Here is an 8,429-nt window from a genome sequence, read left to right on the forward strand (position 1 = left end):
CTCGTCGTTCGATCAGCTACTGCGATTAAATGTTGAGCAGAACTTGTTTCGGTATCGTCTTCTTAATCCAAATGCGATCAACTGCAATGTTATGGAAATTTAATACAATTCTCAACAGTCTAAATGTTTATGTCACAGCATCGAATTACGTTTGTTTACTTGGCGTCAAGCTATCAATATGACAAATTGAATTTTTGTTGTCGTTGCTTGCAGACAAGCGATATGCTTACTTTTCTCTTATTGTAGTGATCAAAACAAGTGATTCTTTAATAAACGTCTTCTTCTTTGATTATTTAAAAAGATTATTTTTACAACCCATACAATTTAAGTGGAGCTCAATTAGTTAAGCAATGCTGAATTGTAATTTACAACCAAATGGCTCCAATTAATCGTTACTTACGAATGTCACAACTTTGTATCGATAAAATAGTGATGACATATTTTGCAAAGATAATTATGCCTACTGAGTTTCCGAAAAAATATTAATTTGGTAGTAGGGCTGATGGAAAATATGTTACAATAGATTTTATCGATTGTAATCATTTTTATGGGGAAATGGTCGTTTCCAAGATAATCACAAAAATCGAAATTATTTATGTACATGCGACACAAGCAAAAGTAGTTTTCATGACAAAGCATCTAAACGCAGAGAAATCCAAAAATTATTTTAATCCGAAAAATTTTCCACTTTTATAGAATTTTCTTGTGTACAAAAGTTTATAGAAAATGATGCAGGGGAATAAATCTCCTAACAAAAGATTTCGTACAAAAATTTAAGGAAGGCGATATAGAGGAATATATCCCCTAAGAAAAGGTTCCGCTTTGTCTAACACGCTTTTTTTGAAATTCGCATATCTAAGTGTTGAATTTCAATGCTTACAAGTAAAACGATGCATGCAATATTTAAAATTTTTGTGACTTCATTTCAAAGCAGAAACTTCCGAGTGAATCTTTTTTTTAACAAAGTACTTTTTTTATTGTCATCTTATTTTTATTGTTATCTTATCATGTAAAATATTAAAATTGTTGGCAAGAAAACAACAAAAGTTAGGCCTTAAATGAATGAAAATGAGCTGCTGAATTAATATGGCAATCTGCCCGAAACTCAATAAATTTTAGCTTTAAAACTATTCCAAATGAAAACTTCTGCATTGCAATACTTTGAAAGGAAGCAAAAAATAAATCGAATTCTAATGCAGTATTATTGTTTATACTACTCATTTTCGCTGGTTGGCTGCAAGCAGTTGTCCATACGATGGGGTGCAGAGTGGGCTGCGGTGTTGTAGGACAGCAAGCAGTGGTCGACAAATCCACAGTTGTCCGCTAAGCTGTCCGAATTGGGATTCGTCTGCATCTTCGTATGAGACGTTTGCTTGCTTGTATTGGTGCTATTTGGCAGCTTGTTATACACATGCAGCTGTGTGTGTGTAGCTTTGCGACTTTTTTTTGTATTTTATTGGCGCGCGCAGCTTGGTGGCTGGTTGTTGCGGCGGCGCCGGTGGGCTGTGGTTCGGGCGGGGCTGGCAGGCCTTACAGTATTACAATATAATTAATGTATTTGATTTTAATTTCGCGCGTTGGCAGAAGACCGGCAAACACGTCCGCTCGCCTCGAACTCTCGACACACTCTTCTCGTCCCTGTCATGAGTGGCCATTGTACAGTGGGCCTAACTGTACAAAGCATAGGGATACAGCTACTTAAGCTACCTTAATGCTAGGGGTGACATATAAGGGAGTGAGAGAGATATCGTAAACAGATCCATCGCCTTTTGATGACTTTTCGCTAATTCCTGTATATCACGTATCCGCCCCAAAGGGCGGCCGCGTTGCGAGCGACTCGCAAAGGACATGCTGCGAATGGTAGTGTCAGGGCTTTGCAGGTAAATTGCTCAAGGAAGTGACTTTATACTTAATAGTCGCGAACTGCGACAGTCTGGCATCTGGCCATAGGACCAGTATGCCAAGTCGCCGCAGTCGCGAACTATATGTGTAGTGGCATGGCAAATACAAAAAATTAATTATAATCAATATTTTTTTTTTTTTGAGGACTTTGCTTTTATTTATTGAATCTTCTCTAGATTTTGAGACTAACAATAAGTTTACGAATCTTAACATTAAAATTTAGCTAACAGTGTGTTAAAACTGCATTCTGGTTGCGCGTCCCTCAGGTCGGTCGCTGGGTAGGCAAGTCATTACGACGAAGACGTGATTGGTTGCTCAACCTTGTTAGACCTCTCGCCAGGTGGTTAGGGTGCAACAGTAGCTTGGTAAAGTGCTTTTCCTTCTGTACTGCGATCACTTCTTTGACTGGTGGGATGTTTAAGTCGCGTTGTATGTTTTCGTTGCGAACGTACCACGGTGCCCCGGTGATGGTTCTCAAGATCTTCGACTGAGCTCGCTGGACTATGTCAATATTACTATTGCTGGCACTCCCCCATAATTGGGAGCCGTACATCCATATAGGTTTTAGTACCGAGTTATACAGCAGGACTTTATATTCAAGGCTAAGGGGAGACCGAGCGTTGATAAGCCAATGAAGGCTACTGGCTTTTAGCTTTAGGTGTGTTCTTTTGGCTTCAATGTGCCGGCGCCATGTGAGTCTTCTGTCGAGGTGTACTCCTAGATATGTCACTTCGTTTGCTTGCGGGAGTAGAGTGTTGTTTAACGTTAGCGGCGGGCAGTTTTGTCTGTTCAGGGTGAATGTAACGTGCTTGCATTTTTGTTCGTTCACTCTAATTCGCCAATCTGATAGCCATTTTTCAACATCGACCATATGAAGAGCTAGCTGCGCAGTTGCTTGCCTCGGGCATTTTGAGCGGCTAAGAATAGCTGTATCATCAGCAAACGTAGATGTTGTTATTCGTGTGCTTGTCGGGATGTCTGCTGTGTAGGGGACGTATGTATAGTGTTGGCCCTAGCACACTACCTTGAGGAACTCCAGCTCCAACAGTGAAAACATCAGATATAGCAGAGTTGCATCTCACAACAAATTTTCTGTCGTAAAGGTAAGACTCTAAAAGCTTATGGGTGTTGCTGGGGAGCATTGTCTTGATCTTGTACATTAGACCTTCTAGCCAGACTCTGTCAAATGCTTGAGAGACATCTAAAAATATGGCAGTACAGTACTCTCGTTTTTCGAACGCGTTCCGAATTTCTGATGTTATCCGGTTGACCTGCTCAATTGTTCCGTGCTTTTCACGAAACCCAAATTGATGTGACGGGATTCCTTCCTGGAGTCTTAGGTACGTGTTTATCCGAATCAAAACGCATTTTTCAAAGAGTTTAGATAAGCATGAAAGTAGGCTTATAGGTCTATACGACGTGGGGACTGTGTGGTCTTTTCCCGGCTTTGCTATCATTATTATAATTGACTTCTTCCATCTCACTGGATAGTAGCCAAGTTTTGCGATGGTGTTGAAAAGCTGGGTGATAGTACAAACGGCGCAATATGGGAGCTCGATGATCATTTTGGGAGTTATGAGGTCGCATCCCGGGGATTTTTTCGGATTCAGTTGATTTTTGATGATGCTAACGATTTCATTTGGGCGAAATTCGATTGGCTCACGTTGAAGCTGAGGCTCGTTTGATAAAGTCGGCAGAGTAAACGCACTCGTGGCAGGATTTGGTTGGAATACATTTTTAAGGTGGATGGCAAACGTGCTGGCTCTGTCTGCATCGCTACGCGCCCAGCCTCCTGTGGGATTTCTTATAGGCATCACGGTTTCTTTCGGTGAGCTCAGAGTAGGGTGAGCTCTCCATAGTGAGTTTTTCGTACTAGAAGTACACAATTGCTCTATGTATAATATGTATATATATATATATTATGTATATAATCAATATAATAAAAAAAAAATATGCCATTTAGTAGGTGTTGTGCGTGCGCCGGGTGGCGCTTAGCTGGAGATTGACGCATGATCCATCCTAGGCCAGGGGTGGTTACGTCAATGTGTTTGGTCCGAGTTGGTGTGTGTGTTGTCGTCTGGGTTGGACCGTATTGGCTGCTGATGGGGGGTGCGGGGGCCACGGTGCAAGTCTACACGCCTGCGTGCAGGAGTAGAGTGGCAGCGCATAATCTCCATCGGCGTTGCATTTCCAGTTAGGAGTATTGGCTGCAAGCAGTTGACCATACGATGGGGTGCAGAGTGGGCTGCGGTGTTGTAGGACAGCAAGCAGTGGTCGACAAATCCACAGTTGTCCGCTAAGCTGTCCGAATTGGGATTCGTCTGCATCTTCGTATGATACGTTTGCTTGCTTGTATTGGTGCTATTTGGCAGCTTGTTATACACATGCAGCTGTGTGTGTGTAGCTTCATATGTGTAGTGTATTGGCATGCATATGCAAAACAGTGCAAAGCTCGATTGAGAGAACGTAAACAAACGAGCTTTTGCTCACTGGAGAGCTTTTTCATTCAGCGCAAGGCATTGCCATGCGTGAGAAGTGGCAGTAGCTAGCTATTGAGCCAGTCGCGCAATATAATTAAATAATAGCGCGACACTAGCCTAGCATAATTCTCCATATTGCAGCGTGTCGTTCAAATCCAGTGCATCAACAGTGTGACGCGACGGTGGAATTGACGCTGCTGGATGTGTGAGCCGGCCGCGCTGGATAGCGCGAAACCATAGCCTAGCATCTAGTCCAGTGTGGCAGCACGTGTCCTAATTCCAGTTGTCGGCAACAATTGGCGCGTCTCCAGGTACAGTGCAGCAAGTACCATCCAGTTGGAATCACCTTGTAGTGCGTGTACATGCATATGCATATACGTTGATAATGAGACGTCGTCTCCGTGTATTGGCTGGTGATTCGTCCCTGGTGTCTGCCGCTCCGTGTCCGTGTGTCGCGTCAGTGTTTCCGAATGTCAGAACCATGCGGCCGGATGTGCATGCCGCAAAAATTGTATGCGGCACAAGCCTAGCATGGATACCAGGTGTATCCAGTCCACTGCATGTGTGTGTCGGAGACCGCTGTCTCCAACAACCACATGCATCGGCCGCCCCATGGCGCCGCCCGCACGTGTTTAATGGTGTGTTGAGTAATGGCATCAAGGTTACTCCATGTAGTGGCGATGATTCCTATGCAAGTGTCTGCCGTAAGCAATTTCCACTCGTCGTAATCCAAGGTGTGTGCAGTTGCCGTTGTACGTCGATGTCAATGCCGCCTGGGTGTATTTGCTGGCCACGCAAACGATTGCGCTTGAAGCGTATTGGCAGAGAACTATATGTAAGCATGCCACCGTATGATTGGTGCAAATCACAATATATTCTCATCTGTATGTTCTCTTTTTGTAGTACTGGCTGCTGATTGAGTAGTACCGATGTATGCTGGCCACGCAAACGATTGCGCTTGAAGCGTATTGGCAGAGAACTATGTGTAAGTATGCCACCGTATGATTGGTGCAAATCACAATATGTTCTCATTTGTATGTTCTCTTTTTGTAGTACTGGCTGGTAGTGAGGCTGCCGATGTTTGCTGACCACGCAACGAGTGCGCTCGACCTTACAACATTGAGTGGCCAACAACAACAACCATATTGGCAATTATTCTTGTTGTAATTGCTTATTTGTTGTTGTTGTCGCAATATCCGAAAAAAATAATTTTAAATTTTAACGGATTTGACTTTTATGCATCGGTTGCTTTTTAAATTCAAATTGGCGCGCGATTCAAGTTTTTGTAGTACCGGAAACGGACTGATGGCGCCACATTCATTCATTTTGGCCGTTAAATTTGAAATTCGAATTAACAAGTTGGGAACATTGCCTTCCTCGGCGATTCTCAAGTGGTGTACCTAAGCATCTACTTGTGTCAAATGAAGATTTTTTTTGAGGGTTTGTGATTTTTGGCAGTTAAGTTTCGAATTTGAATTTAATTGAAGATTGTCAACGCCCTTCTCATCGATTCTCAAGTTATGTACCTAAGCATCTTATTCAAGCAAAAATATTTTTTTTTCTAATGGGCTTTTGGTTTTCTGTCATTAGATTCAAAATTGCAACTCATCTGTAAGCTACTTATGTTTTTGTTTAACACTTGCTTGACTTGAGTTTTGGGTCCGTCTGTGTATTAGAGGTGGAGAACTATCGATAGTCGGCGCCATCGATAGCGAGCGATTTTTTCTCTTAAACCATCGATAGTGTCGATAATGCCATCGATAGTGTCATGCTTTTTAATTGTTAAATGTAAAAAAAGCTATATGAAATTTAAACAAAACTTTATTACATTCTTAACTCTTAAAAATAAAAAATACATTTCATTTGTTGCTTTTGTGTTATACAAATTAATAAATCATTTCATTTATTTAATAAACATTTTCATTTAGCTTCTTGGTAGAGCCATTTGTTCTTATTGAGGAACAATAACATGTTAATGTTTTCCTCCTTCAGTCGAGTCGGCGATCGGAGACTATTTGTCCGGCCTTGCTAAACATGCGCTCGGACTCCACTGATGTGGCGGGTACGCACAAAAATTTAAACATTACGGTTTTTATAAGTTCCAGATCCGTTTCGTTCATCTGAAATTATAAACAAAAAACTGAATTTACTGAATTTCACTTAATACAAATACACTTGCACTTACCTTTTTCGACAATTGTTAGGAACTTCTCCATGCTATAACTTATTTTTACTCTTCACTTTCAACAATATTTTGGTTTTCCACTATATTTTTGCTTTGCGCTTTATTTTTGATGTTCACTTTCAGCTATATTTTTTCTTTGTGATGTGAGACGCCGAGTGTAAAACTATCGATAGTGCAGGGTTGCCATCGATGGCGGTGCGATAGCTCCAAACCATCGATAGCGTCGATAGTGCCATCGACCTCTATTGTGATTTTTGGCAGTTAAGTTTCAAATTTAAATTTAATTGAAGATTGTCAACGCCCTTCTCATCGATTCTCAAGTTATGTACCTAAGCATCTTATTCAAGCAAAAATATATATTTTTTTTCTAATGGGCTTTTGATGTTATGGTCACACAGTGAGCAATTTCCATCGTATTCTACATATGCGGACTTGATTTAATTAAATAAAATAAAATCATAGCTATCAATTTCAAATTATGGTGTTTTGAATCATTTATTGTAATTATAATATTTGTAAATTTCATTAATGAAAAGTATCACATTATGGAATCCAGGATGGGTCCAACGGTTTCAAATGCAGTCGCAGGAGAAATAGGTATCTTGACATGATTGGCTCAAGACCAATCCATGGCATTTATTTGCTTATATTTATTGTTTGCTTAGCTTCCGTCGTCGACGACTGTTTGACAATTGTTGTGACCGTCATGTGACGTCTGTAAATCGCACAGAGCATTTCGTATTCATCACGAAAGTTTTCCTTGCGATACGGTTTTGGAAATGCGGCCGCAAAGCGTTGCATTAGCTGCTTTGCGTTGTTTCGCACTATCTCCACAACCATTTGATTTTTCGACTCAGGCTTGACAAAGCGACACAACTTCCCAATGGCCTCCACAGCCTCGGGATTGCGTACGAGCATCAGCTGACTTTGGGGCATCTCGAGTAACTCCGCAAACGCCTGCAATGCCATATTATAGTTTTGACTTGTCTTTGTGAGAGAGCTGCGCAGTTTGTTGATCTCATCAATGAATTGCGGCTCCACCGACAAAGTGTCGCGTTGCTGTAGTATTTGGTGCAGCAAACACAGATCGTCATAGATGGGGAAAGTGTTGAGCAGAAGTTCGGTGTAATAAATCGCTTTTGCGAATGCTTCATAGCTCAGATTTTCTTTGGTGATAAACTGTTTTTGTTCGCATCGTTATACAGCCAAATATTCTTGTAAAGCACATCACATTTATTCTCTGTGAGAATGTATTCGACGCGTTTTGCCTTGTTTCGCACTATCTCCACAACCATTTGATTTTTCGACTCAGGCTTGACAAAGCAACACAACTTCCCAATGGCCTCCTGAGAACGATTCTTCAGTGTCGCCTCCACGAGACACCGGCTAAATTCAAAGAATTCATTGTGCAGCTTTATGCCTGATATATTCAGGATCTTTAGCGATGGACAGCTGGCTACTACTTGCCACAGCTTTGCCTCATTCAACATCACCCGATGGCCGATAATATCCAGTCGCTGCAAGTGTCTTAAATCCGTAATCAGTTTGTGTAGTTTATCGGCTGTGAAACAATTTTCTTCCAACAATGTCAATTGGTGCAAGTGGCTCAGTTTGCATAAGGTGGTCATGCGGTATTGCCATATGCGATCGTGAAATGTAATCTTATGTATGTCGCTGCCACGCTTCTCCAGCAGCATGCGCAAAATGTCATCGCGAAAATCCGCATAATAAGAATAGGACGCCCACTGGCAGTGAGCTCGCAGCTCGACTGTAACTCACCACTATTCGGCGTTTTCTGCTCTGGAGTGACACTGTCACAAGTTTTTTGTTGTCGTGTGCTGCAGCCACCATTCTGATTTATA

The 8,429-nt window shown here is 41.6% G+C and overlaps 1 long non-coding RNA gene across 1 annotated transcript; it reads left to right on the top strand.

Moving 5' to 3' along the window:
- Positions 1–4,483: 4,483 nt before the first annotated feature.
- LOC117575606 (uncharacterized) lies at positions 4,484–7,135 on the top strand. The gene is made up of 3 exons (XR_004572888.2): positions 4,484–5,217; positions 5,286–5,367; positions 5,436–7,135. It is a non-coding gene; the product is annotated as an uncharacterized LOC117575606 (long non-coding RNA).
- The last annotated feature ends 1,294 nt before the right edge of the window (positions 7,136–8,429 follow it).

The sequence above is a fragment of the Drosophila albomicans genome, chromosome X (genome assembly GCF_009650485.2).
Source record: "Drosophila albomicans strain 15112-1751.03 chromosome X, ASM965048v2, whole genome shotgun sequence".
Taxonomy (NCBI): domain Eukaryota; kingdom Metazoa; phylum Arthropoda; class Insecta; order Diptera; family Drosophilidae; genus Drosophila; species Drosophila albomicans.